This window comes from Lathyrus oleraceus, chromosome 6, assembly GCF_024323335.1.
Source record: "Lathyrus oleraceus cultivar Zhongwan6 chromosome 6, CAAS_Psat_ZW6_1.0, whole genome shotgun sequence".
NCBI lineage: Eukaryota > Viridiplantae > Streptophyta > Magnoliopsida > Fabales > Fabaceae > Lathyrus > Lathyrus oleraceus.
The window spans coordinates 63,376,989-63,390,419 of record NC_066584.1 but is presented as its reverse complement, the minus strand read 5'-3'; positions in this window follow the sequence as shown (position 1 = coordinate 63,390,419).

The window sequence follows — 13,431 nt, the reverse complement described above, 5'->3', positions numbered from 1 at the left end:
TCCATAACTATAATAGTTGGTACGAGGTTCATCAGTAAATCTTGGTTAGTGGAGAGAAAAACTTTTATAGTCGTTTGTAGTACAGTTCTTTAATTTTTCAGATTAACTTGTACTATATTCTTAGAATATTCATTCATTCATTTTTTCTAAATCATTGGATTTATATTTGAGATATTTGAAACTTGATCATAGTTCAAAGCCTTGAGAATAGACTTCAGAGTCTAGTGAACATGAGGCTTGAATGTATCAGAGTACATCTGAGTTGTTTACCTCAGAAGCATTGACTGGTGTATCCAAAGTTGACTTGAAGTTTATCACTTCTTCATATTATCACTTTGGTTCAGAATCTCATGATGTCCAGAGTCCATAGTGTTTATATTAGAGCCCAGAGTCTTTATATGAATGTCCAAGGTCTCTGTATATCACGAGTCCATAGTCTATATATCATATTCCATAGTCATCCTTTGTCCAGAGTCTGTTTTACTTAGCTTTGATCAGCGTATGGCTTGTTCAGAGTCTGCTCTATTCAGGATCTGGCTTGTTCAAAGTCTATTTTATCTAGCTTATGACTTGTTCAGATTTTGCTTAGTTCAGCTTTTGGCTTGATCAGATTCTGCATACTCAACAAACTATTAGAGTATAAAATTATTCTTTAAACTTTGTTATCATCAAAACTCAAAAATAGTAGATGTAGAACCAAACTTGTCCCAACAATCTCCCCCTTTTTTATGATGATAAATATTATAATTTTGATGAAATTTTTTTACTTTACAAATAATTAGCTAAATATCAGAGTTAGGTTTGTAAGCTCCCCCTAAATTTTAGACTTCAAAATTTTGTTAGCTTAAGTTCGCAGAGTGAGGTTTGCAAGCTCCCCATGAGTTTAAGACTTGGAAAATCTTTTATGATTAATCAGCACAGGTAGTCGTATAATGTATCCAATAAACATAACATGTTTGGGATTTATCTTGGGATAAAAAAATGAATCAAAGTCATTTATTTTCTCCTCCTTTATCATCAATAAAAAATAGATAAAAGTGAAGAATAAAGATGACTGAAAATAAAATACTTCATTAATCCTTCCGAATTACAAAATGCAAACAACAGAAAATAAAGATTAAAAAAATGATGAGAAAAAGGATACCAGGGAATAGAGGGTTCAACACTAGAAGTGCTTTCAACTACATCAAGCTTCAAGATCCAATGGGTTACAAGAGCCTCGGTTAAGCCAACCTCATGCACCTTCTTCATAAGTCCTTCTTTAGAGAAGAGTTCTAAGAGAATTCGTCCATAGAGAATTAAGAAATACATTTCCTCGCGATAGGAAATGATTTTTAACTTCATGAAGCTAAAGATTGTGAGAGGAAGGTTAACTTTAACCCTAGTTATGATGAATAACATGATATGTTTGTCATCATAAGTAAGCAAGTCCAAATTCTCTTCTTTTGGAAGGAAATTTGACACCAACGGTTGATGTCATATTTTTTCTATGGGGCAGAGAGAGAGGAGGCACTTGTCGAATTATCAAAGTTGGCAACAATCCTCTTAGGAATGAGGGTGATAAAGGGACTGCTCCTTATGTACTAATCAATAGAAAGACCATTTTCTTCATAATTGATTGCCTTATCAATAAGAGAAGGAGTGATGAATATTGGGATTCCAAAGACATCGAACTGGATTCCTAGAGCATCCTGTCTGGTCTACTTAATGGAAGCGTTTATCCAGAATTCGTTTATAAGAACATGATAAATGGGTCCATGGAGCATGTAAAAGTACTTGCCTCATCGTTGAGAAGAGATAACTCCAGAGAGATATTTAGCTTAGTAGAAGCAACCAACTTTTCATAATTGATAGACAAAGGATTTTCCTCACCCAAAAAGTTCTAGAGGCCATTTCTGGTTTAGAGTTGAGATGAAAAAATTTAAAAAAAATCAAAAAAGGTTTTGAGAAGACACAATATATTATGAGGATTGATAGGTGAAAAGGAGTTTAAATAGGGTGATAAGAGAAGATGAAAAGACTTAGAAAGAGCTAAGGTTTAGAGTTGAAACGAAAGGAAACACAACGGTTACCTAGAAAACTCTCAGTAATAATGTCTATAACAAGCCACGTTACTTGGCACGCTTGTCAGAAAACATCATTACAAAACTTGGAAAAGAAAAATAATTAATGACAAAGGGTGCGTCAGAATATAAATTTTGTTTTACACCATAAAATAGTTCCCAAGGTTTATTCAAACGTTTTATTATTGTAAGAATTAGTTAGACACGTGTCAACATAGTTCTTAGCCACAATGAAATCACGCGAATAAAAGCATTAATATCATTCAAATTTCTGAAGACAGAGATTCCCATAGGGATTCTAACTTAGGACCTTCTGATCCAGAGAACCTTCTTACTTCAGAGGGTTTACTGGTTCAGAGTCATGTTTTCTCAGATTCTCATTTTGACTCTTCAGAGGCAGCACACATTGAGACTTGTATATTTACTCATGATAGATTTCCATTTTTAAATTCTTCATAATGAAAACAAATCTATCTTCAGCAAAGGGTTTTGTAAAGATATCATTCCATTGATGGCTTGTATTAATTAATTTTAAATTAATAATATCCTTTTGAACATAGTCTCTTACAAAATGTTGTTTTATATCTATGTGTTTAGCTCTAGAGCGTAAAATGGGATTCTTAGGTAAACATATAACAGAGGTATTATCACAAAGGATGAGAATGTTACTCTCATAAAGTTGATAGTCTTCTAGCTGAATTTTCATCCACAGAATTTGTCTGCTACATCCAGATGCTACAATATATTGAGTTTCTGTTGTTGATAATGCAATTGTTGATTGTTTCTTACTGAACCATGAGATTAGATTTTCACCCAGAAACTGACAGCTTCCACTGGTGCTTTTTCTTTAAATTATATCTCCAGCAAAGTCAGAGTCACAATAACCTACTAACTTGTAATCTGATGATTTCTTATCAACCAAACCAAGATTAGTAGTATTTTTAGATCTAACTAAAATCTAGCACACAAATACACACCGAACAAAATGTCAGGTCTAGAGGCAGTTAAATATAGAAGAGAGACAATCATACCTTTGTATACCTTTTGATCTACCTTTTTGTTTCTCCTTCTTCAGAATGCAAGTTTGATGCATTGGAGTTTTAGAAGGTTTTCTTTCAACCATACCGAACTTCTTTAGAAGTTATCTTGTATACTTACTTTGGTGAATGTAAGTTCCATCTTGACCTTGATTAATTTGAATTTCTAGAAATAACTTCCATTCACCCATCATGCTCATTTCAAACTCAGCCTGAATTGACTTAGAAAAATCTTGACAAAGTGAAGCATTACCAGAGCCAAATATGATGTCATGAACATAAATTTGAACTATTAAAATGTCATTCTTGAATGATTTACAGAACATAGTTGTGTCAACTTTTCCTCTTGATAAACCATTATGTCGAAGAAATTTTCTAAGTCTTTCATAATAAACTCTGAGAGCTTGTTTCAGACCATACAAATATTTCTTAAGTTTATAAACAAATTCATGATTTATGTGATTTTCAAATCCATGGGGTTGATGAACATACACTTCCTCTATTATATCCATTAAATAATGCACTTTTAATGTCCATTTGATATAGAATAATGTTATGATTAACTGCAAAGGATATTAAAAGACAAATACATTCTATCTTGGCCATTGGTGTAAAATTTTCGGTATAGTCAATTCCTTTTTGTTGATTATAGCATTGTGTAACCAGTATGGCTTTGTTCCTTACCACTTCACCATTCTCATTCTAATTATTTCTGCTTGGTTCCAATAACATGTTTTTCTTTTGGTCTGGGAACCAGAGTCCACACATCATTTCTGGAGAATTGATTCAATTCTTCTTGCATCGCCATAATCCATTTAGAGTCTAAGAAAGCTTCATCAATGGATGTTAGTTCTGTAATAGATATCAACCCTAGAAACGTCTATTCATCCCTTCTGAATGATTATCTAGTTCTAGCATGTTCTGTCTTTACACCCAGAATCAGATCCTTGGGATGAGAGCATCTTTGCTTGAACTTCTTTAGAGGTGCTGATGTGTCAGAAACTTCTAGTTTTGATGTGTTAGTAACTTCTGATTATGATGGTTTAGCTTTTTGTTGAGCATATCGAGAATCTTTATCCTTAGATCCTGAATAGACAATTACTAAATCTGCAAATTTATCAACTAACTTTGACTTTTCAGAGTCAAGCTTATCATCAAACTAAACATGTATTGATTCTTCAAAAAATTGAGTTTCAGTATTATACACTCTATAGCCTTTTGAGATTTTAGAGTACCCTAACATGATACACTTTTGATCTTTGGAATCAAATTCGTTCAAGCTATCTTTAGTGTTAAGCATATAACAAGTACATCCAAATGGATGGAAATATGAAATGTTGGGAATTTTGCTTCCACAATTAATATGGAGTCTTATCCATAATTGGTCTTATCGAGATCCTATGCAAATATAACATGCAGTATTTACTACTTCTGCCCATAAGTGTTTTGCAATATTAGTCTCTTTGATCATAGTTCTGGCCATTTCTTGTAGAGAGCAATTTTATTTTCAACAACTCCATTATGTTGAGGAGTTCTAGAACAGGAGAAATCATGAGAAATGCCATTATTTATTTTCAAACTCACCTCTATGATCACTTCTGACTTTGATAATTGATAACACGAAAATGTATCGTATTTTTTGGCTCCATATACATTGCTTTTTACTCGATTAACACTTATTATTACACAGTATTTTATGTTTACTGCTGGTATTTATCGATTAAAAGGTTTGCCGCAAGAAAATTGGAAAATAGCAAAAAGGAAAGAAAAAGGCAAGGAAAGAGAAGAAAATGAGGTTTCCAAAGGGATAATGGGCCACCAAAGCAAATGGGCTTGTGGCGCTCATTATCCAAAGAGTGTGGCGCCCGCTACATTGGGCCAAGAGGGAGGTGGCGCCCGCCACCAACCCTTGAGAAGTGGAAAATGGTTGCTACAAGAGTGGCGTTCGCCACTCATCATGAAGCTAGGATTGTGGCAACCGCCAAAACCTAGTCTTCCTATTTTTCCTCCACTTTTTTAGCCACGATTTCCACTACTTTTGCTACAAATGAGGAATATCGAAAGGATATAAAAAAGAACTCTCAGACTCGCACGAAAGACTCTCTTCTTCCAGTTTTCAGTTTACGCTTAATTATTTTTCAGCACTATTTTTCTTGTAGTTTTCTAGGCAATTTCTTACCATTGTAAAAGTGATAGTTTCTCCACATCGGGGACTATTACGATTTATTATTTTTTACGCATTTGGGATTCAATTGTAAGGAGTATTCATTGTGAAAGCCTGCCGAAATTATTTTAATCGAAGATTCAAGATTCAGTTCCAGTTCTTAAATTGTAATCCAAGTTTTATTTTGATTACTGTTTTATTTATTTATGCCTTATTGCACGTTTAATTCCCCAATTGCCATGTCTATTACTGGATCTATGTCCGACTAAATGTTGAATGTAGTTTTAAGTGTCGGGTTTTTGTTATCTTCTCCACAGGGATTGTGAGATATCGCCGCCGTTCGACAGTTGTTTCAATTCTTAACTCGTAGTAACAAGGGGTTTTTGGTTTTAGTCACAGTATCTTGCATAAAAGTGTAATAAAATGCGGTAAAAGTTTTGGTTTTTCTATTTGAGAAATATTGTCAAAGTTAGGGTTCGACGATCACTTTGCATAAAAGTGTAGAATAATGTTAAGAGATGAAGAAAAATGGGTTTCTAGGTTACAAAATATCTCTAGAGCAATGCTGAAAATATCTTAAAAAAGTACAAAGTATGGAAGTGTAAAAGTATGGCTCCAAAAAGTAGCCCTTGCTACTTATAGTGCTGCTACTAAGCTGTCATGCTCGCTAGGCGAGCAGAATGGTTCGCCTAGCGAGCCCCTAAAATAGGCACCAGAGGCACCTGCGCCCAGAGAAATATCCTTTTCCAGATTTGCATGTTTGCTAGGCGAACAAAACCTTCGCTAGGCGAAGCCCACGCTTCAACCTTCGCTCCAGTGAGCTTAGGAGGTTTTGCTACTGGAATTGCTCACTGGGAGCTCGCTAATGGCTCGCCTAGCGAGTGAGTACTGGCTGCGCTTTTGACCAAGTCTGGGCGTGTTCGCTACCACCTTCGTTGGCTGCTCGCCTAGCGAGTTTGTTGATGTTTGCTACGGTAAAATACTGGAGATGTTCGCTGGATGCTCGCTGGGTGCTCGCCTAGCGAGCACTTCGCCACAGCACTCGCCTAGCGAGCGTGCTGATGAATGCTTTCTTCTCTTGGTCCCTTTGCCAACTTTCTTTTGCCTTCATTTTCTATAATTTCATGCCTAATTCCTACACAATAACGCACAAATCAAAGGTACCAAGATCATTTAACATTGTATTGCGATTCATCTAAAACAAATGCGATTTCGAACACTTTAGCAACAAAAAGGAGTGAAAGATGCCCACATTTGATAGCTCAAATAAGCACTTTTGGGCATCTAACAACTCTCCCTAACTAGATTCTTGCTTGTCCTCAAGAAAAGTATGCCTCTTGAAGGACAAGAGGATTTTCTTTAATAAAAAGGTTTCTCCGAAGTCGGATAAAACGGCTCAAACACAAGAAAATCAACTAGGCATAAGTTCCCAATGGTTAGAATAACATAATGCGCAAGAACTAAAACTTAATAGCAATGTGAAATATGTATCTATCCACAACAATATTATCTTGAATGAATCACCCTATCTCTCCTCTTCGAATAAGGATTGAAGAAATTACGCGTTTGCAACCGCGGGGACAATCTCTCTCTCCAACAAACAATGAAGAAATCAATTCAATTCATACAATGTCTAACAATTATAAATGGAAATGCGGAAGCGAGAAGATCACTAAGGACTTTTCCGGTTGTAGCTTGGTTAGGTTTACAAACAAGGGTCATTTCTAAGGCCATTGAAAACGAAATTGTCGATGCAAAAGAGACATTCACTATACATTATTCACACATCTCAACTTCGTTCCATTTGTTTCTCATTTGAAACCTTCACAACTCTTATTTCACAACTCAATTTTTGTTTTTCACTATTTTTCTTCCAAGCAAGCATTCATTTTCATTTTTTCTATTTTTTCTTTTCTTTCACATCATATTTACAAAGCAAATGTTTCTCTTTTCTATATTTTTTTATTTTCAATGCTTGCTCGGTTTTTCAAGAGTTGTGGCACTTACCGATTCTCTTTTTCGTTCTCCCCAACTTATTTTTTACTCACCCTAAGTGAATGCTCTTGACTTTTTATGGCAAAAGAACAATTATCAAAATTTTCCGGGTTTCAAGAAAAAAGATTTTTGACATCTCGCTTTATTTCAAGCTGAGATTCAACTGTTTAAGCTCAAAGGGGTTAACGAATACTCTCTCTGCTCACGGGTAAGTTGTATTTGGAACTGGTTGTGCTCATAAGAAAACAAGCGCCTTGATCATTTCTAATTGCTTCCACAAATTCACAATAATAAAAGACCAAGCATGAATCAAATGAATCAACAAAGTTTATTAGAATCCAGCATTTAAGTGTACAATGGAGGTTTCCTCACAATTTGTGGTTCTAAGTCCTAGATGAAACATTCATTCAATTATGTTGCAAAAAGAACAATATTCAATTAGAAAAAAGAGTAAAGTTCTTAATGCATTCTAAAATTCTAACCGGAGGTAACCATGTACCTTAGCATTATTCACTTGTTTATTTTTATCATTGCCATCCAAGCTCGGATGCACCTTCATTGGATACTTCTTTGAGGAGCAACCAATCTAGAAGGTTTGACACTCAACAACCAAAAATTTATTAAACAAAAAGAAATTTAAACCAAACACACAAATTAAAAACATAAACAATACTCATTACTTAAAAATTTTAAAAATGTGCATGGGGGACAAAACACCCCAAAAGTACATAACCAAAATCAAAATACAACAAATCTGAAAAATACAATAAAATAAAACAAACTTAGCCCTCAAAGGACTCAAAACCCTCATCACTACCGGCTTCAGAACCGGTAGCATCATCATCATCATCATCATCGTCATCATCCTCAACACCACCTGAAGCACCAGCACCAGATGCACCGGCACCCGCCCCCTCTCCAAACATAGGCCTGTCCACAGGCCAACTAGCGTTCTGCAGAAACTGCTCACGCGTCATCATCGAGTGATCACCGGAGGGGTCACATGCCTGCAACTGCAACAGCTGCATAGAGTCGTGCATGTCAACCATGGCGCGCTGAGTTGCCGCCATCCAATCCCAATTGTAGTTGCAGATAGCCTGCTGGAAAGGATCGGATCCATGAGCAAAAGTACCAGGACCATCAGAAGTCCCGGTATTACCAGCAACTGCACCACTTCTTAAGTTCTTAGGCTTACAAAACTTGGCCACATATCTATCATTGATGGCCGGCGGGATCCTTACTTGACTCCGGGAGGGTAGCTTCACCTTCGCATGTTGGCACAAAGCCATGATTAGACACGGGAAAGTAAGGGGGCAGTTAACTCGTGCCCCCGACTTTAGCCCGCTCTCGACCACGGACTTCATCTCCAAAGCAATTACCCTCGCCACATCAATTTGAATATTCGTGAAGATGCAGTGAACCAGATGTGCCACTGGGATCGGCACAATAGAGGTGTGAGACTTGGGTATTATATTTGTGAGAACCAACATGAGTATCAGCTGAGCCATGGGAATCATGTCTTCCCTATGGTATCTCATCGGAACCCCAGATGGGTTCAGCTCAACTGATTTCCCTTCAAAAAGCAGGGCAGCAGAAATTGAATCGGTATCCCGGTGAAGCCTCAAATCCCTATGGTAAGTGTCTCTCTCATTCGCTCCTAGATGGAGCGGTTCACCCAAGACACGGCTAATTGTGTCCCGATCGAATGCAACCTGAAGGCCAGACACTCGTGTTGTCCATGTAAAGGGCTCGTCGTCGTTCGGTAGTGCGTTCGCGTAGAACTCACGCACTGTTTCGATGTCATAATGCTCAAGGGAAGAAATTAACCGGTCCCACTTCTTGCTATGAATCAACCTGGCAAATGTACGGCATTCGCCCTCGGGGTTGATTATGAATCTTTTCTCCGGCAGAATCTTTCTCTTCTCCAAAGCCATATATCTAGCCGCTTGCTTTGGCCCGACAAATTTATCGGTGTCGAATTGTATGGGCACGGTACGGAAAGTGCTCCCGACCTTTCTCTTTTTAGGCGCGCTTGATCTGGATGCCATCTGCAAAGACATAGAGAGGAAACAACACAAACACAAAACATATTAGAAAGCAAAACAAAATATCCAATTACTGTCATGTTCGCCACTGATTCGCCTAGCGAGGTGCTAGCGAATCTTGCGGGTTTTGGGTTCTGCGTTGTTAACACTGAAATTTCAGAAAAACCCAAGGTCTCATGGTAACTATTTCAGAACAAAATGATTTATCATGAAAGGAATCGTTCTAAGGTACATGCAAATCTACACCCACATGCAAAACCTAATGTACCCATTCTCCCAAATTCACCCTAAATGACATATACATCAGAAATTTACAAAGTTAAAACATAAAGAAATGGAATTAGGGCAAACCTTAGTGAAAGAGATTGATTGAATTTGAAGTGCACAATGAGGTTTGCAATGCAATGTAACCGTTTAGGGTTTGAGTGAGATGAAAAGTGAGAGAGTGATTGTGAGTTCTGGAGTGAGTTTGATCCTTTATCAGACTAAAAAAAACGAAATAACAAGTGTTTGGGCCCAAATGAGTGGCCCTGTGAAACAGAAATAAAGTGCTGCCACGCAGCGCTCGTTGCTGCTTCGCCTAGCGAGCAGATAGCGAATCAGCTCGCTACTGCCTTCGCCTAGCGAGCATGACAGCAATTTGTTTTTTCATAACAGCAGGTAAAGCACATTCAACAAGGTTTTTCAAAATGGACACCAATACAACATAATAGAAAACTGTAAATACTTACAATGTTGGGGTGCCTCCCAACAAGCGCTTGTTTAACGTCGGATAAGCTCGACGGTTCGATGCTCACAGAGGAGCATCCAAGGAAATAGCACAGCTCCCGCGATCCACATGACCGCCGAGATAAACCTTCAAACGTCGGCCATTTACCGTCCAACTCTCCTTCTTTTCCATGTCCTCAATGACCATAGCTCCATATTCCTTGACTTCTTTGACCCGAAATGGCCCGAACCATTTTGATTTCAATTTTCCGGGGAATAGCTTCAACCTGGAATTGAACAATAGGACCAACTGTCCGGGCACAAAATCCTTCTTTCGAAGCTTTTTGTCATGATATTTTTTTACCTTTTCTTTATACAACCAACTCGAGTGATATGCGGCATTGCGCATCTCTTCCAACTCAAACAGTTGCACTTTCCTTTTCTCACCGGCCAAATCCTTATCAAAATTTAATAATTTCAGGGCCCACAATGCTTTGTGCTCCAATTCAACCGGCAAATGGCAAGTTTTACCAAACACCAATTGAAAAGGATTTAGCCCAATTGGAGCTTTTAAAGCGGTACGGTATGCCCATAACGCTTCATCCAATTTTTGTGACCACTCTTTTTTCGAATTTGACACAGTTTTCTCAAGAATTCTCTTAATCTCACGATTAGAGACTTCGGCTTGACCATTAGCCTGTGAGTGATACGGAGTTGTCACTCTATGCGATACACCGTAATGTTTTAAGACGTTTTCTAACGGTGCATTACCAAAGTGTGACCCTCCGTCACTAATCAACACTCGGGGGGTTCCGAAACGGGAAAATATGTTTTTCTTCAAAAAAATTATTACCGTTTTCGCATCCGCCCGAGGTGAGGCAATCGCCTCAATCCACTTTGAAACGTAATCAACAGCCACAAGCATATACTCGTTACCATAAGAGGGTGGGAATGGTCCTACAAAATCGATACCCCAACAATCAAATACTTCAACCTCTTGGATGTTTTGGAGAGGCATCTCGTCTCTCTTACCAATCCCACCGCTTCTTTGGCAACTATCACAACCTTGTGCATGGGCATGTGCGTCTTTGAAAATAGTAAGCCAATAAAATCCCGACTGAAGGACTTTAGTGGCCGTTCTTACCCCATTATAGTGTCCGCCGTAAGGCGAGTTGTGACAATGCCAAAGGATGCTCTGCGCCTCATCGCCGGTAACACACCTTCTCAAAAGGTTGTCACCACCTAACTTAAACAAATATGGGTCATCCCATACGTAGTACTTGGCATCCGAGAGAAATTTCCTTTTTTGGTTCGAAGTTAGGTCGGGAGGCACCAAACCACTAGCCTTGTGGTTCGCAAAGTCCGCAAACCACGACCTAACTTGAACTTTAAAAAGTTTTTCATCAAGAAACTCTTCTCAGATTTCTTTCTTTGAAGCTGTAACCTCCACATTAACTAAGCGAGATAAATGATCCGCCACCAAATTTTCCGATCCTTTCTTGTCTTTGATTTCAACATCAAATTCTTGCAACAAGAGGATCCAACGGATGAGCCTTTGCTTCGAATCCGGTTTGGTGAGCAAATATTTAACCGCCGAGTGGTCGGTATACACTACGACTTTGGACCCTATAAGATAAGACCTAAACTTTTCAAGCGCATACACTATCGCAAGTAATTCTTTTTCAGTGGTGGCATAGTTAATTTGAGCCTCATTAAGAACTTTACTTGCGTAATGTATTGCATGAAAAATTTTCTCTTTTCTTTGGCCTAATACCGCTCCGATTGCATAGTCGCTCGCATCACACATGAGCTCAAAATTTAAATTCCAATTTGGAGCGACTATAATTGGAGCGGTAACCAATTTTTCCTTTAAAATCTCAAAAGCTTGCAAACATTCATCAGTTAAAAGAAATACCTGGTTCTTGGCTAGCAAATTGCTCAAAGGCTTAACTACCTTTAAGAAGTCTTTGATAAAGCGCCGATAGAAACCGGCATGCCCCAAAAAGCTTCGGATTCCCTTCACATTCACCGGAGGAGGTAACTTTTCAATCACTTCAACTTTAGCACGATCAACTTCAAGCCCTCTTGAAGAGACTTTATGGCCAAGCACTATCCCCTCGGTCACCATGAAGTGGCACTTCTCCCAATTAAGCACAAGATTGGTCTTCACACATCTTTCAAGAACCGTTTCCAAGTTTGCCAAGCATAGACTAAAGGAACCACCAAATACTGAGAAGTCATCCATAAAGACTTCCATTATTTTCTCGATAAGGTCGGCAAAAATAGCTTGCACACATCTTTGGAAAGTCGTCGGTGCATTGCATAACCCAAAGGGCATTTTACGGTATGCGAAAATTCCAAAGGGACATGTGAAAGCCGTCTTTTCATGATCGGCCGGGTCAACCGCAATTTGGTTATACCCGGAATAGCCATCTAAGAAACAATAGTATTGTTGCCCCGAGAGTCTTTCTAACATTTGATCCATGAACGAGAGTGGAAAATGGTCTTTTCGAGTTGCGGTATTCAACCGCATATAATCAATGCACATACGCCACCCCGTTGCAACTTTGGCCGGGATCAACTCATCCTTATCATTTCGAATCACGGTAATGCCACCTTTCTTCGGAACCACATGCACAGGACTAACCCATGGGCTATCCGAAATTGGGTAGATCATTCCCACATCCAACAACTTAACAACTTCCTTCCTAACAACTTCCTTCATAGTAGGATTTAAGCGGCGTTGTGGTTGAGCTACCAGCTTAAAATCCTCTTCCATTAAGATCTTTTGCATGCAATAGGAAGGACTAATTCCCTTGAGATCGGAAAGAGTCCAACCCATGGCTTCTTGATTCTTTTTCAACACTTTGATCAAACGAGCTTCTTCATCTTTTGTCAAAAGATTGCTTATGATAACCGGCTTTGCCTCGGTCTCGTCGAGGAATGCATACTTCAAAGTAGAAGGTAACATTTTCAATTCGATAAGCGATTTTTCCTCATTAACCTCCTTCTTTAAGTCTTCCTCCTCAACTTCCCACGGTTGTAGTTCGTTTAAACTATCAAGTTCCCTTAAGCATTCATCAAGAGCTTGCTCTTCTTCAACTGTGAAAACTTAAAAGGAGTCATCAAGAGCTAACTCTATAGGAGATATCTCATGAATATGCTTAGAAACTTCAAAGGTTGCCTCTTCAATCGCATCAATGCGAAAACTATCACGTCTATCATTTGAATGCTTCATTGCTTCGAATAGGTCAAATGTAACTTCTTCACTTTGGACCCTTACCTTCATCAAACCGTCGTCAACGTCTATCATCATGCGCGCGGTTTTCATGAACGGTCGGTCAAGAATGAGCGGAGCATCATCATCTTCTTCCATATCAATCACAATGAAATCGACCGGGAAAAAGAATTTGTCGACT